Source organism: Crinia signifera, unplaced genomic scaffold (assembly GCF_055691185.1).
Source record: "Crinia signifera unplaced genomic scaffold, ASM5569118v1 HAP2_SCAFFOLD_287, whole genome shotgun sequence".
Taxonomy (NCBI): Eukaryota; Metazoa; Chordata; class Amphibia; order Anura; family Myobatrachidae; genus Crinia; species Crinia signifera.
The window spans coordinates 100,174-120,052 of NW_028142180.1; the positions used below are offsets into that span (position 1 = coordinate 100,174).

At 39.7% G+C, this 19,879-nt stretch overlaps 35 non-coding genes and 8 pseudogenes across 35 annotated transcripts; all 43 read left to right on the forward strand.

Moving 5' to 3' along the window:
* Positions 1-139: 139 nt before the first annotated feature.
* LOC146054949 (5S ribosomal RNA) lies at positions 140-258 on the forward strand. Its single transcript, XR_014468363.1, has one exon. It is a non-coding gene; the product is annotated as a 5S ribosomal RNA (ribosomal RNA).
* Positions 259-604: 346 nt separating this feature from the next.
* On the forward strand, positions 605-723 carry LOC146054990 (5S ribosomal RNA). The gene has a single exon (XR_014468400.1). It is a non-coding gene; the product is annotated as a 5S ribosomal RNA (ribosomal RNA).
* A 345-nt stretch (positions 724-1,068) lies between these two features.
* On the forward strand, positions 1,069-1,187 carry LOC146054984 (5S ribosomal RNA). The gene has a single exon (XR_014468395.1). It is a non-coding gene; the product is annotated as a 5S ribosomal RNA (ribosomal RNA).
* Positions 1,188-1,532: 345 nt separating this feature from the next.
* On the forward strand, positions 1,533-1,651 carry LOC146054971 (5S ribosomal RNA). The gene has a single exon (XR_014468383.1). It is a non-coding gene; the product is annotated as a 5S ribosomal RNA (ribosomal RNA).
* Positions 1,652-1,997: 346 nt separating this feature from the next.
* On the forward strand, positions 1,998-2,116 carry LOC146054960 (5S ribosomal RNA). Its single transcript, XR_014468373.1, has one exon. It is a non-coding gene; the product is annotated as a 5S ribosomal RNA (ribosomal RNA).
* A 344-nt stretch (positions 2,117-2,460) lies between these two features.
* LOC146054881 (5S ribosomal RNA) lies at positions 2,461-2,579 on the forward strand. The gene has a single exon (XR_014468301.1). It is a non-coding gene; the product is annotated as a 5S ribosomal RNA (ribosomal RNA).
* Positions 2,580-2,924: 345 nt separating this feature from the next.
* On the forward strand, positions 2,925-3,043 carry LOC146054898 (5S ribosomal RNA). Its single transcript, XR_014468317.1, has one exon. It is a non-coding gene; the product is annotated as a 5S ribosomal RNA (ribosomal RNA).
* A 345-nt stretch (positions 3,044-3,388) lies between these two features.
* On the forward strand, positions 3,389-3,507 carry LOC146054988 (5S ribosomal RNA). Its single transcript, XR_014468399.1, has one exon. It is a non-coding gene; the product is annotated as a 5S ribosomal RNA (ribosomal RNA).
* Positions 3,508-3,852: 345 nt separating this feature from the next.
* On the forward strand, positions 3,853-3,971 carry LOC146054999 (5S ribosomal RNA). Its single transcript, XR_014468404.1, has one exon. It is a non-coding gene; the product is annotated as a 5S ribosomal RNA (ribosomal RNA).
* A 346-nt stretch (positions 3,972-4,317) lies between these two features.
* On the forward strand, positions 4,318-4,436 carry LOC146054919 (5S ribosomal RNA). Its single transcript, XR_014468336.1, has one exon. It is a non-coding gene; the product is annotated as a 5S ribosomal RNA (ribosomal RNA).
* A 345-nt stretch (positions 4,437-4,781) lies between these two features.
* LOC146055021 (5S ribosomal RNA) lies at positions 4,782-4,890 on the forward strand (annotated as a pseudogene).
* Positions 4,891-5,235: 345 nt separating this feature from the next.
* On the forward strand, positions 5,236-5,354 carry LOC146054882 (5S ribosomal RNA). The gene has a single exon (XR_014468302.1). It is a non-coding gene; the product is annotated as a 5S ribosomal RNA (ribosomal RNA).
* A 345-nt stretch (positions 5,355-5,699) lies between these two features.
* Positions 5,700-5,818, forward strand: LOC146054968 (5S ribosomal RNA). The gene has a single exon (XR_014468380.1). It is a non-coding gene; the product is annotated as a 5S ribosomal RNA (ribosomal RNA).
* A 345-nt stretch (positions 5,819-6,163) lies between these two features.
* LOC146054927 (5S ribosomal RNA) lies at positions 6,164-6,282 on the forward strand. The gene has a single exon (XR_014468343.1). It is a non-coding gene; the product is annotated as a 5S ribosomal RNA (ribosomal RNA).
* Positions 6,283-6,627: 345 nt separating this feature from the next.
* Positions 6,628-6,746, forward strand: LOC146054937 (5S ribosomal RNA). The gene has a single exon (XR_014468352.1). It is a non-coding gene; the product is annotated as a 5S ribosomal RNA (ribosomal RNA).
* Positions 6,747-7,092: 346 nt separating this feature from the next.
* LOC146054951 (5S ribosomal RNA) lies at positions 7,093-7,211 on the forward strand. Its single transcript, XR_014468365.1, has one exon. It is a non-coding gene; the product is annotated as a 5S ribosomal RNA (ribosomal RNA).
* Positions 7,212-7,556: 345 nt separating this feature from the next.
* On the forward strand, positions 7,557-7,675 carry LOC146054883 (5S ribosomal RNA). Its single transcript, XR_014468303.1, has one exon. It is a non-coding gene; the product is annotated as a 5S ribosomal RNA (ribosomal RNA).
* Positions 7,676-8,020: 345 nt separating this feature from the next.
* On the forward strand, positions 8,021-8,139 carry LOC146054950 (5S ribosomal RNA). The gene has a single exon (XR_014468364.1). It is a non-coding gene; the product is annotated as a 5S ribosomal RNA (ribosomal RNA).
* A 345-nt stretch (positions 8,140-8,484) lies between these two features.
* Positions 8,485-8,603, forward strand: LOC146054913 (5S ribosomal RNA). The gene has a single exon (XR_014468330.1). It is a non-coding gene; the product is annotated as a 5S ribosomal RNA (ribosomal RNA).
* Positions 8,604-8,948: 345 nt separating this feature from the next.
* LOC146054885 (5S ribosomal RNA) lies at positions 8,949-9,067 on the forward strand. Its single transcript, XR_014468305.1, has one exon. It is a non-coding gene; the product is annotated as a 5S ribosomal RNA (ribosomal RNA).
* A 345-nt stretch (positions 9,068-9,412) lies between these two features.
* Positions 9,413-9,531, forward strand: LOC146054955 (5S ribosomal RNA). Its single transcript, XR_014468369.1, has one exon. It is a non-coding gene; the product is annotated as a 5S ribosomal RNA (ribosomal RNA).
* A 345-nt stretch (positions 9,532-9,876) lies between these two features.
* On the forward strand, positions 9,877-9,995 carry LOC146054972 (5S ribosomal RNA). The gene has a single exon (XR_014468384.1). It is a non-coding gene; the product is annotated as a 5S ribosomal RNA (ribosomal RNA).
* A 346-nt stretch (positions 9,996-10,341) lies between these two features.
* LOC146054886 (5S ribosomal RNA) lies at positions 10,342-10,460 on the forward strand. Its single transcript, XR_014468306.1, has one exon. It is a non-coding gene; the product is annotated as a 5S ribosomal RNA (ribosomal RNA).
* A 346-nt stretch (positions 10,461-10,806) lies between these two features.
* LOC146054921 (5S ribosomal RNA) lies at positions 10,807-10,925 on the forward strand. Its single transcript, XR_014468338.1, has one exon. It is a non-coding gene; the product is annotated as a 5S ribosomal RNA (ribosomal RNA).
* Positions 10,926-11,270: 345 nt separating this feature from the next.
* LOC146055028 (5S ribosomal RNA) lies at positions 11,271-11,379 on the forward strand (annotated as a pseudogene).
* A 345-nt stretch (positions 11,380-11,724) lies between these two features.
* On the forward strand, positions 11,725-11,843 carry LOC146054987 (5S ribosomal RNA). The gene has a single exon (XR_014468398.1). It is a non-coding gene; the product is annotated as a 5S ribosomal RNA (ribosomal RNA).
* A 346-nt stretch (positions 11,844-12,189) lies between these two features.
* LOC146054887 (5S ribosomal RNA) lies at positions 12,190-12,308 on the forward strand. Its single transcript, XR_014468307.1, has one exon. It is a non-coding gene; the product is annotated as a 5S ribosomal RNA (ribosomal RNA).
* Positions 12,309-12,654: 346 nt separating this feature from the next.
* On the forward strand, positions 12,655-12,773 carry LOC146054922 (5S ribosomal RNA). Its single transcript, XR_014468339.1, has one exon. It is a non-coding gene; the product is annotated as a 5S ribosomal RNA (ribosomal RNA).
* A 345-nt stretch (positions 12,774-13,118) lies between these two features.
* On the forward strand, positions 13,119-13,227 carry LOC146055029 (5S ribosomal RNA; annotated as a pseudogene).
* Positions 13,228-13,572: 345 nt separating this feature from the next.
* Positions 13,573-13,691, forward strand: LOC146054985 (5S ribosomal RNA). The gene has a single exon (XR_014468396.1). It is a non-coding gene; the product is annotated as a 5S ribosomal RNA (ribosomal RNA).
* A 345-nt stretch (positions 13,692-14,036) lies between these two features.
* Positions 14,037-14,155, forward strand: LOC146054928 (5S ribosomal RNA). Its single transcript, XR_014468344.1, has one exon. It is a non-coding gene; the product is annotated as a 5S ribosomal RNA (ribosomal RNA).
* A 345-nt stretch (positions 14,156-14,500) lies between these two features.
* Positions 14,501-14,619, forward strand: LOC146054938 (5S ribosomal RNA). Its single transcript, XR_014468353.1, has one exon. It is a non-coding gene; the product is annotated as a 5S ribosomal RNA (ribosomal RNA).
* Positions 14,620-14,965: 346 nt separating this feature from the next.
* On the forward strand, positions 14,966-15,074 carry LOC146055034 (5S ribosomal RNA; annotated as a pseudogene).
* Positions 15,075-15,418: 344 nt separating this feature from the next.
* LOC146054966 (5S ribosomal RNA) lies at positions 15,419-15,537 on the forward strand. Its single transcript, XR_014468379.1, has one exon. It is a non-coding gene; the product is annotated as a 5S ribosomal RNA (ribosomal RNA).
* Positions 15,538-15,882: 345 nt separating this feature from the next.
* Positions 15,883-15,991, forward strand: LOC146055035 (5S ribosomal RNA; annotated as a pseudogene).
* Positions 15,992-16,335: 344 nt separating this feature from the next.
* Positions 16,336-16,454, forward strand: LOC146054959 (5S ribosomal RNA). The gene has a single exon (XR_014468372.1). It is a non-coding gene; the product is annotated as a 5S ribosomal RNA (ribosomal RNA).
* Positions 16,455-16,799: 345 nt separating this feature from the next.
* Positions 16,800-16,908, forward strand: LOC146055032 (5S ribosomal RNA; annotated as a pseudogene).
* Positions 16,909-17,252: 344 nt separating this feature from the next.
* LOC146054888 (5S ribosomal RNA) lies at positions 17,253-17,371 on the forward strand. The gene has a single exon (XR_014468308.1). It is a non-coding gene; the product is annotated as a 5S ribosomal RNA (ribosomal RNA).
* Positions 17,372-17,716: 345 nt separating this feature from the next.
* On the forward strand, positions 17,717-17,835 carry LOC146054995 (5S ribosomal RNA; annotated as a pseudogene).
* Positions 17,836-18,181: 346 nt separating this feature from the next.
* Positions 18,182-18,300, forward strand: LOC146054958 (5S ribosomal RNA). The gene has a single exon (XR_014468371.1). It is a non-coding gene; the product is annotated as a 5S ribosomal RNA (ribosomal RNA).
* A 345-nt stretch (positions 18,301-18,645) lies between these two features.
* On the forward strand, positions 18,646-18,764 carry LOC146054936 (5S ribosomal RNA). Its single transcript, XR_014468351.1, has one exon. It is a non-coding gene; the product is annotated as a 5S ribosomal RNA (ribosomal RNA).
* Positions 18,765-19,108: 344 nt separating this feature from the next.
* Positions 19,109-19,227, forward strand: LOC146055045 (5S ribosomal RNA). Its single transcript, XR_014468415.1, has one exon. It is a non-coding gene; the product is annotated as a 5S ribosomal RNA (ribosomal RNA).
* Positions 19,228-19,572: 345 nt separating this feature from the next.
* LOC146055036 (5S ribosomal RNA) lies at positions 19,573-19,679 on the forward strand (annotated as a pseudogene).
* The last annotated feature ends 200 nt before the right edge of the window (positions 19,680-19,879 follow it).

Sequence of the window (19,879 nt, forward strand, 5' to 3'; positions counted from 1 at the left end):
CCTGCTAATATCATGTCCTGTAGTTCTTTTTACATTACCAACACATGATTTTTTTTAGTAAGCCAATACAGTTAGGAAACTTTTGTATTAGCTTACCTGGTGATAGAAGTAGAAGAGGGCTAAAAAGTGCCTGTATCTCACCTACAGCCATACCACATTGGATAGGCCCAATCTCGTCTGATCTTGGAAGCTAAGCAGTGTTGGGCCTGGTTAGTACTTTGGTGGGAGACCACATGGGAACACCAGGTGCTGTAGGGTTTTTCACATTACAGGCAAATTTATTTTTATTCTCTAGCTATTTAAATTGGAAACTTTTTCTTTTTATTGCCAGTACAGACATTTGGAAGAGGTCAAACAGACACAATAGCCATCACATAAAGACTTACCACACTGTTTAGGCCCAATTCCAACTGCTTTTGGCAGCTAAACAGTGTTGAGCCTCTTTAGTAGTTTAATTTAAGACCCCCTGCTAATATCATGTCCTGTAGGTCTTTTTACATTACCAACACATGATTTTTTTCAGTAAGCCAATACAGTTAGGAAACTTTTTTATTAGCTTACCTGGTGATAGAAGTAGAAGAGGGCTAAAAAGTGCCTGTATTTCAGCTACAGCCATACCACATTGGATAGGCCCAATCTCGTCTGTTCTTGGAAGCTAAGCAGTGTTGGGCCTGGTTAGTACTTGGGTGGGAGACCACATGGGAACACCAGGTGCTGTAGGTTTTTTCACATTACAGGCAAATTGTTTTTATTCTCTAGCTATTTAAATTGGAAACTTTTTCTTTTTATTGCCAGTACAGGCATTTGGAAGAGGTCAAACAGACACAATAGCCATCACCTAAAGACTTACCACACTGTTTAGGCCCAATTCCATCTGCTTTTGGCAGCTAAACAGTGTTGATCCTCTTTAGTAGTTTAATTTAAGACCCCCTGCTAATATCATGTCCTGTAGGTCGTTTTACATTACCAACACATGATTTTTTTCAGTAAGCCAATACAGTTAGGAAACTTTTTTATTAGCTTACCTGGTGATAGAAGTAGAAGAGGGCAAAAAAGTGCCTGTATCTCACCTACAGCCATACCATATTGGATAGGCCCAATCTTGTCTGATCTTGGAAGCTAAGCAGTGTTGGGCCTGGTTAGTACTTGGGTGGGAGACCACATGGGAACACCAGGTGCTGTAGGTTTTTTGACATTACAGGCAAATTGTTTTTATTCTCTAGCTATTTAAATTGGAAACTTTTTCTTTTTATTGCCAGTACAGACATTTGGAAGAGGTCAAACAAACACAATAGCCATCTCCTAAAGACTTACCACACTGTTTAGGCCCAATTCCAACTACTTGTGGCAGCTAAACAGTGTTGAGCCTCTTTAGTAGTTTAATTTAAGACCCCCTGCTAATATCATGTCCTGTAGGTCTTTTTACATTACCAACACATGATTTTTTTCAGTAAGCCAATACAGTTAGGAAACTTTTTTATTAGCTTACCTGGTGATAGAAGTAGAAGAGGGCAAAAAAGTGCCTGTATCACAACTACAGCCATACCACATTGGATAGGCCCAATCTCGTCTGAACTTGGAAGCTAAGCAGTGTTGGGCCTGGTTAGTACTTTGGTGGGAGACCACATGGGAACACCAGGTGCTGTCGGTTTTTTCACATTACAGGCAATTTTTTTTTTATTCTCTAGCTATTTAAATTGGAAACTTTTTATTTTTATTGCCAGTACAGACATTTGGAAGAGGTCAAACAGACACAATAGCCATCACCTAAAGACTTACCACACTGTTTAGGCCCAATTCCAACTGATTTTGGCAGCTAAACAGTGTTGGGCCCCTTTAGTAGTTTAATTTAAGACTCCCTGCTAATATCATGTCCTGTAGGTCTTTTTACATTACCAACACATGATTTTTTTCAGTAAGCCAATACAGTTAGGAAACTTTTTTATTAGCTTACCTGGTGATAGAAGTAGAAGAGGGCAAAAAAGTGCCTGTATCTCACCTACAGCCATACCACATTGGATAGGCCCAATCTCGTCTGATCTTGGAAGCTAAGCAGTGTTGGGCATGGTTAGTACTTGGGTGGGAGACCACATGGGAACACCAGGTGCTGTAGGTTTTTTCACATTACAGGCAAATTGTTTTTATTCTCTAGCTATTTAAATTGGAAACTTTTTCTTTTTATTGCCAGTACAGACATTTGGAAGGGTCAAACAGACACAATATCCATCACCTAAAGACTTACCACACTGTTTAGGCCCAATTCCAACTGCTTTTGGCAGCTAAACAGTGTTGAGCCTCTTTAGTAGTTTAATTTAAGACCCCCTGCTAATATCATGTCCTGTAGGTCTTTTTACATTACCAACACATGATTTTTTTCAGTAAGCCAATACAGTTAGGAAACTTTTGTATTAGCTTACCTGGTGATAGAAGTAGAAGAGGGCAAAAAAGTGCCTTTAACTCACCTACAGCCATACCACATTGGATAGGCCCAATCTCGTCTGATCTTGGAAGCTAAGCAGTGTTGGGCCTGGTTAGTACTTGGGTGGGAGACCACATGGGAACACCAGGTGCTGTAGGTTTTTTCACATTACTGGCAAATTGTTTTTATTCTCTAGCTATTTAAAAAGGAAACTTTATCTTTTTATTGCCAGCACAGACATTTGGAAGAGGTCAAACAGACACAATAGCCATCACCTAAAGACTTACCAAACTGTTTAGGCCCAATTCCAACTGCTTTTGGCAGCTAAATAGTGTTGAGCCTCTTTAGTAGTTTAATTTAAGACCCCCTGCTAATATCATGTCCTGTAGGTCTTTTTACATTACCAACACATGATTTTTTTCAGTAAGCCAATACAGTTAGGAAACTTTTTTATTAGCTTACCTGGTGATAGAAGTAGAAGAGGGCAAAAAAGTGCCTGTATCTCAACTACAGCCATACCACATTGGATAGGCCCAATCTCGTCTGAACTTGGAAGCTAAGCAGTGTTGGGCCTGGTTAGTACTTGGGTGGGAGACCACATGGGAACACCAGGTGCTGTAGGTTTTTTCACATTACTGGCAAATTGTTTTTATTCTCTAGCTATTTAAATTGGAAACTTTTTCTTTTTATTGCCAGCACAGACATTTGGAAGAGGTCAAACAGACACAATAGCCATCACCTAAAGACTTACCACACTGTTTAGGCCCAATTCCAACTGCTTTTGGCAGCTAAACAGTGTTGGGCCTCTTTAGTAGTTTAATTTAAGACTCCCTGCTAATATCATGTCCTGTAGGTCTTTTTACATTACCAACACATGATTTTTTTCAGTAAGCCAATACAGTTAGGAAACTTTTTTATTAGCTTACCTGGTGATAGAAGTAGAAGAGGGCAAAAAAGTGCCTGTATCTCACCTACAGCCATACCACATTGGATAGGCCCAATCTCGTCTGATCTTGGAAGCTAAGCAGTGTTGGGCCTGGTTAGTACTTGGGTGGGAGACAACATGGGAACACCAGGTGCTGTAGGTTTTTTCACATTACAGGCAAATTGTTTTTATTATCTAGCTATTTAAATTGGAAACTTTTTCTTTTTATTGCCAGTACAGACATTTGGAAGAGGTCAAACAGACACAATAGCCATCACCTAAAGACTTACCACACTGTTTAGGCCCAATTCCAACTGCTTTTGGCAGCTAAACAGTGTTGAGCCTGTTTAGTAGTTTAATTTAAGACCCCCTGCTAATATCATGTCCTGTAGGTCTTTTTACATTACCAACACATGATTTTTTTCAGTAAGCCAATACAGTTAGGAAACTTTTTTATCAGCTTACCTGGTGATAGAAGTAGAAGAGGGCAAAAAAGTGCCTGTATCTCACCTACAGCCATACCACATTGGATAGGCCCAATCTCATCTGATCTTGGAAGCTAAGCAGTGTTGGGCCTGGTTAGTACTTGGGTGGGAGACCACATGGGAACACCAGGTGCTGTAGGTTTTTTCACATTACAGGCAAATTGTTTTTATTCTCTAGCTATTTAAATTGGAAACTTTTTCTTTTTATTGCCAGTACAGACATTTGGAAGAGGTCAAACAGACACAATAGCCATCACCTAAAGAATTACCACACTGTTTAGGCCCAATTCCAACTGCTTTTGGCAGCTAAACAGTGTTGAGCCTCTTTAGTAGTTTAATTTAAGACCCCCTGCTAATATCATGTCCTGTAGGTCTTTTTACATTACCAACACATGATTTTTTTTAAGTAAGCCAATACAGTTAGGAAACTTTTTTATTAGCTTACCTGGTGATAGAAGTAGAAGAGGGCAAAAAAGTGCTTGTATCTCACCTACAGCCATACCACATTGGATAGGCCCAACCTCGTCTGATCTTGGAAGTTAAGCAGTGTTGGGCCTGGTTAGTACTTGGGTGGGAGACCACATGGGAACACCAGGTGCTGTAGGTTTTTTCACATTACTGGCAAATTGTTTTTATTCTCTAGCTATTTAGATTGGAAACTTTTTCTTTTTATTGCCAGCACAGACATTTGGAAGAGTTCAAACAGACACAATAGCCATCACCTAAAGACTTACCACACTGTTTAGGCCCAATTCCAACTGCTTTTGGCAGCTAAACAGTGTTGAGCCTCTTTAGTAGTTTAATTTAAGACCCCCTGCTAATATCATGTCCTGTAGGTCTTTTTACATTACCAACACATGATTTTTTTCAGTAAGCCAATACAGTTAGGAAACTTTTGTATTAGCTTACCTGGTGATAGAAGTAGAAGAGGGCAAAAAAGTACCTGTATCTCACCTACAGCCATACCACATTGGATACGCCTGATCTTGGAAGCAAAGCAGTGTTGGGCCTGGATAGTACTTAGGTGGGAGACCACATGGGAACACCAGGTGCTGTAGGTTTTTTCACATTACTGGCAAATTGTTTTTATTCTCTAGATATTTAAATTGGAAACTTTTTCTTTTTATTGCCAGCACTGACATTTGGAAGAGGTAAAACAGACACAATATCCATCACCTAAAGACTTACCACACTGTTTAGGCCCAATTCCAACTGCTTTTGGCAGCTAAACAGTGTTGGGCCTCTTTAGTAGTTTAATTTAAGACTCCCTGCTAATATCATGTCCTGTAGGTCTTTTTACATTACCAACACATGATTTTTTTCAGTAAGCCAATACAGTTTTAAAACTTTTTTATTAGCTTACCTGGTGATAGAAGTAGAAGAGGGCAAAAAAGTGCCTGTATCTCACCTACAGCCATACCACATTGGATAGGCCCAATCTCGTCTGATCTTGGAAGCTAAGCAGTGTTGGGCCTGGTTAGTACTTGGGTGGGAGACCACATGGGAACACCAGGTGCTGTAGGTTTTTTCACATTACAGGCAAATTGTTTTTATTCTCTAGCTATTTAAATTGGAAACTTTTTCTTTTTATTGCCAGTACAGACATTTGGAAGAGGTCAAACAGACACAATAGCCATCACCTAAAGACTTACCACACTGTTTAGGCCCAATTCCAACTGCTTTTGGCAGCTAAACAGTGTTGAGCCTCTTTAGTAGTTTAATTTAAGACCCCCTGCTAATATCATGTCCTGTAGGTCTTTTTACATTATCAACACATGATTTTTTTCAGTAAGCCAATACAGTTAGGAAACTTTTGTATTAGCTTACCTGGTGATAGAAGTAGAAGAGGGCAAAAAAGTGCCTTTAACTCACCTACAGCCATACCACATTGGATAGGCCCACTCTCGTCTGATCTTGGAAGCTAAGCAGTGTTGGGCCTGGTTAGTACTTGGGTGGGAGACCACATGGGAACACCAGGTGCTGTAGGTTTTTTCACATTACTGGCAAATTGTTTTTATTCTCTAGCTATTTAAATAGGAAACTTTATCTTTTTATTGCCAGCACAGACATTTGGAAGAGGTCAAACAGACACAATAGCCATCACCTAAAGACTTACCAAACTGTTTAGGCCCAATTCCAACTGCTTTTGGCAGCTAAACAGTGTTGAGCCTCTATAGTAGTTTAATTTAAGACCCCCTGCTAATATAATGTCCTGTAGGTCTTTTTACATTACCAACACATGATTTTTTTCAGTAAGCCAATACAGTTAGGAAACTTTTTTATTAGCTTACCTGGTGATAGAAGTAGAAGAGGGCAAAAAAGTGCCTGTATCTCAACTACAGCCATACCACATTGGATAGGCCCAATCTCGTCTGATCTTGGAAGCTAAGCAGTGTTGGGCCTGGTTAGTACTTGGGTGGGAGACCACATGGGAACACCAGGTGCTGTAGGTTTTTTCACATTACAGGCAAATTGTTTTTATTCTCTAGCTATTTAAATTGGAAACTTTTTCTTTTTATTGCCAGTACAGACATTTGGAATAGGTCAAACAGACACAATAGCCATCACCTAAAGACTTACCACACTGTTTAGGCCCAATTCCAACTGCTTTTGGCAGCTAAACAGTGTTGAGCTGGTTTAGTAGTTTAATTTAAGACCCCCTGCTAATATCATGTCCTGTAGGTCTTTTTACATTACCAACACATGATTTTTTTCAGTAAGCCAATACAGTTAGGAAACTTTTTTATTAGCTTACCTGGTGATAGAAGTAGAAGAGGGCAAAAAAGTGCCTGTATCTCACCTACAGCCATACCACATTGGATAGGCCCAATCTCGTCTGATTTTGGAAGCTAAGCAGTGTTGGGCCTGGTTAGTACTTGGGTGGGAGACCACATGGGAACACCAGGTGCTGTAGGTTTTTTCACATTACAGGCAAATTGTTTTTATTCTCTAGCTATTTAAATTGGAAACTTTTTCTTTTTATTGCCAGTACAGACATTTGGAAGAGGTCAAACAGACACAATAGCCATCACCTAAAGACTTACCACACTGTTTAGGCCCAATTCCAACTGCTTTTGGCAGCTAAACAGTGTTGAGCCGCATTAGTAGTTTAATTTAAGACCCCCTGCTAATATCATGTCCTGTAGGTCTTTTTACATTACCAACACATGATTTTTTTTAAGTAAGCCAATACAGTTAGGAAACTTTTTTATTAGCTTACCTGGTGATAGAAGTAGAAGAGGGCAAAAAAGTGCTTGTATCTCACCTACAGCCATACCACATTGGATAGGCCCAACCTCGTCTGATCTTGGAAGCTAAGCAGTGTTGGGCCTGGTTAGTACTTGGGTGGGAGACCACATGGGAACACCAGGTGCTGTAGGTTTTTTCACATTACTGGCAAATTGTTTTTATTCTCTAGCTATTTAGATTGGAAACTTTTTCTTTTTATTGCCAGCACAGACATTTGGAAGAGTTCAAACAGACACAATAGCCATCACCTAAAGACTTACCACACTGTTTAGGCCCAATTCCAACTGCTTTTGGCAGCTAAACAGTGTTGAGCCTCTTTAGTAGTTTAATTTAAGACCCCCTGCTAATATCATGTCCTGTAGGTCTTTTTACATTACCAACACATGATTTTTTTCAGTAAGCCAATACAGTTAGGAAACTTTTTTATTAGCTTACCTGGTGATAGAAGTAGAAGAGGGCAAAAAAGTGAATTTAACTCACCTACAGCCATACCACATTGGATAGGCCCAATCTCGTCTGATCTTGGAAGCTAAGCAGTGTTGGGCCTGGTTAGTACTTGGGTGGGAGACCACATGGGAACACCAGGTGCTGTAGGTTTTTTCACATCACTGGCAAATTGTTTTTATTCTCTAGCTATTTATATTGGAAACTTTTTCATTTTATTGCCAGCACAGACATTTGGAAGAGGTCAAACAGACACAATAGCCATCAGCTAAAGACTTACCACACTGTTTAGGCTCAATTCCAACTGCTTTTGGCAGCTAAACAGTGTTGAGCCTCTTTTGTAGTTTAATTTAAGACCCCCTGCTAATATCATGTCCTGTAGGTCTTTTTACATTACCAACACATGATTTTTTTCCGTAAGCCAATACAGTTAGGGAACTTTTGTATTAGCTTACCTGGTGATAGAAGTAGAAGAGGGCAAAAAAGTGCCAGTATCTCACCTACAGCCATACCACATTGGATAGGCCCAATCTCGTCTGATCTTGGAAGCTAAGCAGTGTTGGGCCTGGTTAGTACTTTGGTGGGAGACCACATGGGAACACCAGGTGCTGTAGGGTTTTTCACATTACAGGCAAATTGTTTTTATTCTCTAGCTATTTAAATTGGAAACTTTTTCTTTTTATTGCCAGTACAGACATTTGGAAGAGGTCAAACAGACACAATAGCCATCACATAAAGACTTACCACACTGTTTAGGCCCAATTCCAACTGCTTTTGGCAGCTAAACAGTGTTGAGCCTCTTTAGTAGTTTAATTTAAGACCCCCTGCTAATATCATGTCCTGTAGGTCTTTTTACATTACCAACACATGATTTTTTTCAGTAAGCCAATACAGTTAGGAAACTTTTTTATTAGCTTACCTGGTGATAGAAGTAGAAGAGGGCTAAAAAGTGCCTGTATTTCACCTACAGCCATACCACATTGGATAGGCCCAATCTCATCTGTTCTTGGAAGCTAAGCAGTGTTGGGCCTGGTTAGTACTTGGGTGGGAGACCACATGGGAACACCAGGTGCTGTAGGTTTTTTCACATTACAGGCAAATTGTTTTTATTCTCTAGCTATTTAAATTGGAAACTTTTTCTTTTTATTGCCAGTACAGACATTTGGAAGAGGTCAAACAGACACAATAGCCATCACCTAAAGACTTACCACACTGTTTAGGCCCAATTCCATCTGCTTTTGGCAGCTAAACAGTGTTGATCCTCTTTAGTAGTTTAATTTAAGACCCCCTGCTAATATCATGTCCTGTAGGTCGTTTTACATTACCAAAACATGATTTTTTTCAGTAAGCCAATACAGTTAGGAAACTTTTTTATTAGCTTACCTGGTGATAGAAGTAGAAGAGGGCAAAAAAGTGCATGTATCTCACCTACAGCCATACCACATTGGATAGGCCCAATCTCGTCTGATCTTGGAAGCTAAGCAGTGTTGGGCCTGGTTAGTACTTGGGTGGGAGACCACATGGGAACACCAGGTGCTGTAGGTTTTTTCACATTACAGGCCAATTGTTTTTATTCTCTAGCTATTTAAATTGGAAACTTTTTCTTTTTATTGCCAGTACAGACATTTGGAAGAGGTCAAACAGACACAATAGCCATCACCTAAAGACTTACCACACTGTTTAGGCCCAATTCCAACTGCTTTTGGCAGCTAAACAGTGTTGAGCCTCTTTAGTAGTTTAATTTAAGACCCCCTGCTAATATCATGTCCTGTAGGTCTTTTTACATTACCAACACATGATTTTTTTCAGTAAGCCAATACAGTTAGGAAACTTTTTTATTAGCTTACCTGGTGATAGAAGTAGAAGAGGGCAAAAAAGTGCCTGTATCTCACCTACAGCCATACCACATTGGATAGGCCCAATCTTGTCTGATCTTGGAAGCTAAGCAGTGTTGGGCCTGGTTAGTACTTGGGTGGGAGACCACATGGGAACACCAGGTGCTGTAGGTTTTTTGACATTACAGGCAAATTGTTTTTATTCTCTAGCTATTTAAATTGGAAACTTTTTCTTTTTATTGCCAGTACAGACATTTGGAAGAGGTCAAACAGACACAATAGCCATCTCCTAAAGACTTACCACACTGTTTAGGCCCAATTCCAACTACTTGTGGCAGCTAAACAGTGTTGAGCCTCTTTAGTAGTTTAATTTAAGACCCCCTGCTAATATCATGTCCTGTAGGTCTTTTTACATTACCAACACATGATTTTTTTCAGTAAGCCAATACAGTTAGGAAACTTTTTTATTAGCTTACCTGGTGATAGAAGTAGAAGAGGGCAAAAAAGTGCCTGTATCTCAACTACAGCCATACCACATTGGATAGGCCCAATCTCGTCTGAACTTGGAAGCTAAGCAGTGTTGGGCCTGGTTAGTACTTTGGTGGGAGACCACATGGGAACACCAGGTGCTGTCGGTTTTTTCACATTACAGGCAATTTTTTTTTTATTCTCTAGCTATTTAAATTGGAAACTTTTTATTTTTATTGCCAGTACAGACATTTGGAAGAGGTCAAACAGACACAATAGCCATCACCTAAAGACTTACCACACTGTTTAGGCCCAATTCCAACTGCTTTTGGCAGCTAAACAGTGTTGGGCCTCTTTAGTAGTTTAATTTAAGACTCCCTGCTAATATCATGTCCTGTAGGTCTTTTTACATTACCAACACATGATTTTTTTCAGTAAGCCAATACAGTTAGGAAACTTTTTTATTAGCTTACCTGGTGATAGAAGTAGAAGAGGGCAAAAAAGTGCTTGTATCTCACCTACAGCCATACCACATTGGATAGGCCCAATCTCGTCTGATCTTGGAAGCTAAGCAGTGTTGGGCCTGGTTAGTACTTGGGTGGGAGACCACATGGGAACACCAGGTGCTGTAGGTTTTTTCACATTACTGGCAAATTGTTTTTATTCTCTAGCTATTTAAATTGGAAACTTTTTCTTTTTATTGCCAGTACAGACATTTGGAAGAGGTCAAACAGACACAATAGCCATCACCTAAAGAATTACCACACTGTTTAGGCCCAATTCCAACTGCTTTTGGCAGCTAAACAGTGTTGAGCCTCTTTAGTAGTTTAATTTAAGACCCCCTGCTAATATCATGTCCTGTAGGTCTTTTTACATTACCAACACATGATTTTTTTTAAGTAAGCCAATACAGTTAGGAAACTTTTGTATTAGCTTACCTGGTGATAGAAGTAGAAGAGGGCAAAAAAGTGCTTGTATCTCACCTACAGCCATACCACATTGGATAGGCCCAACCTCGTCTGATCTTGGAAGTTAAGCAGTGTTGGGCCTGGTTAGTACTTGGGTGGGAGACCACATGGGAACACCAGGTGCTGTAGGTTTTTTCACATTACTGGCAAATTGTTTTTATTCTCTAGCTATTTAGATTGGAAACTTTTTCTTTTTATTGCCAGCACAGACATTTGGAAGAGTTCAAACAGACACAATAGCCATCACCTAAAGACTTACCACACTGTTTCGGCCCAATTCCAACTGCTTTTGGCAGCTAAACAGTGTTGAGCCTCTTTAGTAGTTTAATTTAAGACCCCCTGCTAATATCATGTCCTGTAGGTCTTTTTACATTACCAACACATGATTTTTTTCAGTAAGCCAATACAGTTAGGAAACTTTTGTATTAGCTTACCTGGTGATAGAAGTAGAAGAGGGCAAAAAAGTACCTGTATCTCACCTACAGCCATACCACATTGGATAGGCCTGATCTTGGAAGCAAAGCAGTGTTGGGCCTGGATAGTACTTGGGTGGGAGACCACATGGGAACACCAGGTGCTGTAGGTTTTTTCACATTACTGGCAAATTGTTTTTATTCTCTAGCTATTTAAATAGGAAACTTTATCTTTTTATTGCCAGCACAGACATTTGGAAGAGGTCAAACAGACACAATAGCCATCACCTAAAGACTTACCACACTGTTTAGGCCCAATTCCAACTACTTGTGGCAGCTAAACAGTGTTGAGCCTCTTTAGTAGTTTAATTTAAGACCCCCTGCTAATATCATGTCCTGTAGGTCTTTTTACATTACCAACACATGATTTTTTTCAGTAAGCCAATACAGTTAGGAAACTTTTTTATTAGCTTACCTGGTGATAGAAGTAGAAGAGGGCAAAAAAGTGCCTGTATCTCAACTACAGCCATACCACATTGGATAGGCCCAATCTCGTCTGAACTTGGAAGCTAAGCAGTGTTGGGCCTGGTTAGTACTTTGGTGGGAGACCACATGGGAACACCAGGTGCTGTCGGTATTTTCACATTACAGGCAATTTTTTTTTTATTCTCTAGCTATTTAAATTGGAAACTTTTTATTTTTATTGCCAGTACAGACATTTGGAAGAGGTCAAACAGACACAATAGCCATCACCTAAAGACTTACCACACTGTTTAGGCCCAATTCCAACTGCTTTTGGCAGCTAAACAGTGTTGGGCCTCTTTAGTAGTTTAATTTAAGACTCCCTGCTAATATCATGTCCTGTAGGTCTTTTTACATTACCAACACATGATTTTTTTCAGTAAGCCAATACAGTTAGGAAACTTTTTTATTAGCTTACCTGGTGATAGAAGTAGAAGAGGGCAAAAAAGTGCTTGTATCTCACCTACAGCCATACCACATTGGATAGGCCCAATCTCGTCTGATCTTGGAAGCTAAGCAGTGTTGGGCCTGGTTAGTACTTGGGTGGGAGACCACATGGGAACACCAGGTGCTGTAGGTTTTTTCACATTACTGGCAAATTGTTTTTATTCTCTAGCTATTTAAATTGGAAACTTTTTCTTTTTATTGCCAGTACAGACATTTGGAAGAGGTCAAACAGACACAATAGCCATCACCTAAAGAATTACCACACTGTTTAGGCCCAATTCCAACTGCTTTTGGCAGCTAAACAGTGTTGAGCCTCTTTAGTAGTTTAATTTAAGACCCCCTGCTAATATCATGTCCTGTAGGTCTTTTTACATTACCAACACATGATTTTTTTTAAGTAAGCCAATACAGTTAGGAAACTTTTGTATTAGCTTACCTGGTGATAGAAGTAGAAGAGGGCAAAAAAGTGCTTGTATCTCACCTACAGCCATACCACATTGGATAGGCCCAACCTCGTCTGATCTTGGAAGTTAAGCAGTGTTGGGCCTGGTTAGTACTTGGGTGGGAGACCACATGGGAACACCAGGTGCTGTAGGTTTTTTCACATTACTGGCAAATTGTTTTTATTCTCTAGCTATTTAGATTGGAAACTTTTTCTTTTTATTGCCAGCACAGACATTTGGAAGAGTTCAAACAGACACAATAGCCATCACCTAAAGACTTACCACACTGTTTCGGCCCAATTCCAACTGCTTTTGGCAGCTAAACAGTGTTGAGCCTCTTTAGTAGTTTAATTTAAGACCCCCTGCTAATATCATGTCCTGTAGGTCTTTTTACATTACCAACACATGATTTTTTTCAGTAAGCCAATACAGTTAGGAAACTTTTGTATTAGCTTACCTGGTGATAGAAGTAGATTTTTGCAAAAAAGTACCTGTATCTCACCTACAGCCATACCACATTGGATAGGCCTGATCTTGGAAGCAAAGCAGTGTTGGGCCTGGATAGTACTTGGGTGGGAGACCACATGGGAACACCAGGTGCTGTAGGTTTTTTCACATTACTGGCAAATTGTTTTTATTCTCTAGCTATTTAAATAGGAAACTTTATCTTTTTATTGCCAGCACAGACATTTGGAAGAGGTCAAACAGACACAATAGCCATCACCTAAAGACTTACCAAACTGTTTAGGCCCAATTCCAACTGCTTTTGGCAGCTAAACAGTGTTGAGCCTCTTTAGTAGTTTAATTTAAGACCCCCTGCTAATATAATGTCCTGTAGGTCTTTTTACATTACCAACACATGATTTTTTTCAGTAAGCCAATACAGTTAGGAAACTTTTTTATTAGCTTACCTGGTGATAGAAGTAGAAGAGGGCAAAAAAGTGCCTGTATCTCAACTACAGCCATACCACATTGGATAGGCCCAATCTCGTCTGAACTAGGAAGCTAAGCAGTGTTGGGCCTGGTTAGTACTTGGGTGGGAGACCACATGGGAACACCAGGTGCTGTAGGTTTTTTCACATTACTGGCAAATTATTTTTATTCTCTAGCTATTTAAATTGGAAACTTTTTCTTTTTATTGCCAGCACAGACATTTGGAAGAGGTCAAACAGACACAATAGCCATCACCTAAAGACTTACCACACTGTTTAGGCCCAATTCCAACTGCTTTTGGCAGCTAAACAGTGTTGGGCCTCTTTAGTAGTTTAATTTAAGACCCCCTGCTAATATCATGTCCTGTAGGTCTTTTTACATTACCAACACATGATTTTTTTCAGTAAGCCAATACAGTTAGGAAACTTTTTTATTAGCTTACCTGGTGATAAAAGTAGAAGAGGGCAAAAAAGTGCCTGTATCTCACCTACAGCCATACCACATTGGATAGGCCCAATCTCGTCTGATCTTGGAAGCTAAGCTGTGTTGGGCCTGGTTAGTACTTGGGTGGGAGACCACATGGGAACACCAGGTGCTGTAGGTTTTTTCACATTACAGGCAAATTGTTTTTATTCTCTAGCTATTTAAATTGGAAACTTTTTCTTTTTATTGCCAGTACAGACATTTGGAATAGGTCAAACAGACACAATAGCCATCACCTAAAGACTTACCACACTGTTTAGGCCCAATTCCAACTGCTTTTGGCAGCTAAACAGTGTTGAGCTGGTTTAGTAGTTTAATTTAAGACCCCCTGCTAATATCATGTCCTGTAGGTCTTTTTACATTACCAACACATGATTTTTTTCAGTAAGCCAATACAGTTAGGAAACTTTTTTATTAGCTTACCTGGTGATAGAAGTAGAAGAGGGCAAAAAAGTGCCTGTATCTCACCTACAGCCATACCACATTGGATAGGCCCAATCTCGTCTGATTTTGGAAGCTAAGCAGTGTTGGGCCTGGTTAGTACTTGGGTGGGAGACCACATGGGAACACCAGGTGCTGTAGGTTTTTTCACATTACAGGCAAATTGTTTTTATTCTCTAGCTATTTAAATTGGAAACTTTTTCTTTTTATTGCCAGTACAGACATTTGGAAGAGGTCAAACAGACACAATAGCCATCACCTAAAGACTTACCATACTGTTTAGGCCCAATTCCAACTGCTTTTGGCAGCTAAACAGTGTTGAGCCGCTTTAGTAGTTTAATTTAAGACCCCCTGCTAATATCATGTCCTGTAGGTCTTTTTACATTACCAACACATGATTTTTTTTAAGTAAGCCAATACAGTTAGGAAACTTTTGTATTAGCTTACCTGGTGATAGAAGTAGAAGAGGGCTAAAAAGTACCTGTATCTCACCTACAGCCATACCACATTGGATAGGCCTGATCTTGGAAGCAAAGCAGTGTTGGGCCTAGATAGTACTTGGGTGGGAGACCACATGGGAACACCAGGTGCTGTAGGTTTTTTCACATTACTGGCAAATTGTTTTTATTCTCTAGATATTTAAATTGGAAACTTTTTCTTTTTATTGCCAGCACTGACATTTGGAAGAGGTAAAACAGACACAATATCCATCACCTAAAGACTTACCACACTGTTTAGGCCCAATTCCAACTGCTTTTGGCAGCTAAACAGTGTTGAGGCTATTTAGTAGTTTAATTTAAGACCCCCTGATAATATCATGTCCTGTAGGTCTTTTTACATTACCAACACATGATTTTTTTCAGTAAGCCAATACAGTTAGGTAACTTTTTTATAACTTACCTGGTGATAGAAGTAGAAGAGGGCAAAAAAGTGCCTGTATCTCACCTACAGCCATACCACATTGGATAGGCCCAATCTCATCTGATCTTGGAAGCTAAGCAGTGTTGGGCCTGGTTAGTACTTGGGTGGGAGACCACATGGGAACACCAGCTGCTGTAGGTTTTTTCACATTACTGGCAAATTGTTTTTATTCTCTAGCTATTTAAATTGGAAACTTTTTCTTTTTATTGCCAGCACAGACATTTGGAAGAGGTCAAACAGACACAATAGCCATCACCTAAAGACTTACCACACTGTTTAGGCCCAATTCCAACTGCTTTTGGCAGCTAAACAGTGTTGAGCCTCTTTAGTAGTTTAATTTAAGACCCCCTGCTAATATCATGTCCTGTAGGTCTTTTTACATTACCAACACATGATTTTTTTCAGTAAGCCAATACAGTTAGGAAACTTTTGTATTAGCTTACCTGGTGATAGAAGTAGAAGAGGGCTAAAAAGTACCTGTATCTCACCTACAGCCATACCACATTGGATAGGCCTGATCTTGGAAGCAAAGCAGTGTTGGGCCTAGATAGTACTTGGGTGGGAGACCACATGGGAAAATCAGGTGCTGTAGGTTTTTTCACATTACAGGCAAATTGTTTTTATTCTCTAGATATTTAAATTGGAAACTTTTTCTTTTTATTGCCAGCACTGACATTTGGAAGAGGTAAAACAGACACAATATCCATCACCTAAAGACTTACCACACTGTTTAGGCCCAATTCCAACTGCTTTTGGCAGGTAAACAGTGTTGAGGCTATTTAGTAGTTTAATTTAAGACCCCCTGATAATATCATGTCCTGTAGGTCTTTTTACATTACCAACACATGATTTTTTTCAGTAAGCCAATACAGTTAGGTAACTTTTTTATAACTTACCTGGTGATAGAAGTAGAAGAGGGCAAAAAAGTGCCTGTATCTCACCTACAGCCATACCACATTGGATAGGCCCAATCTCGTCTGATCTTGGAAGCTAAGCAGTCTTGGGCCTGGTTAGTACTTGGGTGGGAGACCACATGGGAACACCAGGTGCTGTAGGTTTTTTCACTTTACTGGCAAATTGTTTTTATTCTCTAGCTATTTAAATTGGAAACTTTTTCTTTTTATTGCCAGCACAGACATTTGGAAGAGGTCAAACAGACACAATAGCCATCACCTAAAGACTTACCACACTGTTTAGGCCCAATTCCAACTGCTTTTGGCAGCTAAACAGTGTTGAGCCTCTTTAGTAGTTTAATTTAAGACCCCCTGCTAATATCATGTCCTGTAGGTCTTTTTACATTACCAACACATGATTTTTTTCAGAAAGCCAATACAGTTAGGAAACTTTTGTATTAGCTTACCTGGTGATAGAAGTAGAAGAGGGCTAAAAAGTACCTGTATCTCACCTACAGCCATGCCACATTGGATAGGCCTGATCTTGGAAGCAAAGCAGTGTTGGGCCTGGATAGTACTTGGGTGGGAGACCACATGGGAACACCAGGTGCTGTAGGTTTTTTCACATTACTGGCAAATTGTTTTTATTCTCTAGATATTTAAATTGGAAACTTTTTCTTTTTTCTGCCAGCACTGACATTTGGAAGAGGTAAAACAGACACAATATCCATCACCTAAAGACTTACCACACTGTTTAGGCCCAATTCCAACTGCTTTTGGCAGGTAAACAGTGTTGAGGCTATTTAGTAGTTTAATTTAAGACCCCCTGATAATATCATGTCCTGTAGGTCTTTTTACATTACCAACACATGATTTTTTTCAGTAAGCCAATACAGTTAGGTAACTTTTTTATAACTTACCTGGTGATAGAAGTAGAAGAGGGCAAAAAAGTGCCTGTATCTCACCTACAGCCATACCACATTGGATAGGCCCAATCTCGTCTGATCTTGGAAGCTAAGCAGTGTTGGGCCTGGTTAGTACTTGGGTGGGAGACCACATGGGAACACCAGGTGCTGTAGGTTTTTTCACATTACTGGCAAATTGTTTTTATTCTCTAGCTATTTAAATTGGAAACTTTTTCTTTTTATTGCCAGCACAGACATTTGGAAGAGGTCAAACAGACACAATAGCCATCACCTAAAGACTTACCACACTGTTTAGGCCCAATTCCAACTGCTTTTGGCAGCTAAACAGTGTTGAGCCTCTTTAGTAGTTTAATTTAAGACCCCCTGCTAATATCATGTCCTGTAGGTCTTTTTACGTTACCAACACATGATTTTTTTCAGTAAGCCAATACAGTTAGGAAACTTTTTTATTAGCTTACCTGGTGATAGAAGTAGAAGAGGGCAAATAAGTGCCTGTATCTCACCTACAGCCATACCACATTGGATAGGCCCAATTTTGTCTGATCTTGGAAGCTAAGCAGTGTTGGGCCTGGATAGTACTTAGGTGGGAGACCACATGGGAACACCAGGTGCTGTAGGTTTTTTCACATTACTGGCAAATTGTTTTTATTCTCTGGCTATTTAAATTGGAAACTTTTTCTTTTAATTGCCAGCACAGACATTTGGAAGAGGTCAAACAGACACAATAGCCATCACCTAAAGACTTACCACACTGTTTAGGCACAATTCCAACTGCTTTTGGCAGCTAAACAGTATTGAGCCTCTTTAGTAGTTTAATTTAAGACCCCCTGCTAATATCATGTCCTGTAGGTCTTTTTACATTACCAACACATGATTTTTTTTCAGTAAGCCAATACAGTTAGGAAACTTTTGTATTACCTTACCTGGTGATAGAAGTAGAAGAGGGCAAAAAAGTGCCTGTATCTCACCTACAGCCATACCACATTGGATAGGCCCAATCTTGTCTGATCTTGGAAGCTAAGCAGTGTTGGGCCTGGTTAGTACTTGGGTGGGAGACCACATGGGAACACCAGGTGCTGTAGGTTTTTTCACATTACTGGCAAATTGTTTTTATTCTCTAGCTATTTAAATTGGAAACTTTTTCTTTTTATTGCCAACACTGACATTTGGAAGAGGTAAAACAGACACAATATCCATCACCTAAAGACTTACCACATTGTTTAGGCCCAATTCCAACTGCTTTTGGCAGCTAAACAGTGTTGAGGCTCTTTAGTAGTTTAATTTAAGACCCCCTGCTAATATCATGTCCTGTAGGTCTTTTTACATTACCAACACATGATTTTTTTCAGTAAGCCAATACAGTTAGGTAACTTTTTTATTAGCTTACCTGGTGATAGAAGTAGAAGAGGGCAAAAAAGTGCCTGGATCTCACCTACAGCCATACCTCATTGGATAGGCCCAATCTCGTCTGATCTTGGAAGCAAAGCAGTGTTGGGCCTGGTTAGTACTTGGGTGGGAGACCACATGGGAACACCAGGTGCTGTAGGTTTTTTCACATTACTGGCAAATTGTTTTTATTCTCTAGCTATTTAAATTGGAAACTTTTTCTTTTTATTGCCAGCACTGACATTTGGAAGAGGTAAAACAGACACAATATCCATCACCTAAAGACTTACCACACTGTTTAGGCTCAATTCCAACTGCTTTGGCAGCTAAACAGTGTTGAGCCTCTTTTGTAGTTTATTTTAAAACCCCCTGCTAATATCATGTCCTGTAGGTCTTTTTACATTACCAACACATGATTTTTTTCAGTAAGCCAATACAGTTAGGAAACTTTTGTATTAGCTTACCTGGTGATAAAAGTAGAAGAGGGCAAAAAAGTGCCTATGTCTCACCTACAGCCATACCACATTGGATAAGCCCAATCTCGTCTGATCTTGGAAGCTAAGCAGTGTTGGGCCTGGTTAGTACTTGGGTGGGAGACCACATGGGAACACCAGGTGCTGTAGGTTTTTTCACATTACTGGCAAATTGTTTTTATTCTCTAGCTATTTAAATTGGAAACTTTTTCTTTTTATTGCCAGCACAAACATTTGGAAGAGTTCAAACAGACACAATAGCCATCACCTAAAGACTTACCACACTGTTTAGGCCCAATTCCAACTGCTTTTGGCAGCTAAACAGTGTTGAGCCTCTTTAGTAGTTTAATTTAAGACCCCCTGCTAATATCATGTCCTGTAGGTATTTTTACATTACCAACACATGATTTTTTTCAGTAAGCCAATACAGTTAGGAAACTTTTTTATTAGCTTACCTGGTGATAGAAGTAGAAGAGGGCAAAAAAGTGCCTGTATCTCACCTACAGCCATACCACATTGGATAGGCCCAATCTCATCTGATCTTATAAGCTAAGCAGTGTTGGGCCTGGCTAGTACTTGGATGGGAAATCCAGGTGCTGTAGGTTTTTTCACATTACTGGCAAATTGTTTTTATTCTCTAGCTATTTAAATTGGAAACTTTTTCTTTTTATTGCCAGCACTAACATTTGGAAGAGGTAAAACAGACACAATAGTCATCACCTAAAGACTTACCACACTGTTTAGGCCCAATTCCAACTGCTTTTGGCAGCTAAACAGTGTTGAGGCTCTTTAGTAGTTTAATTTA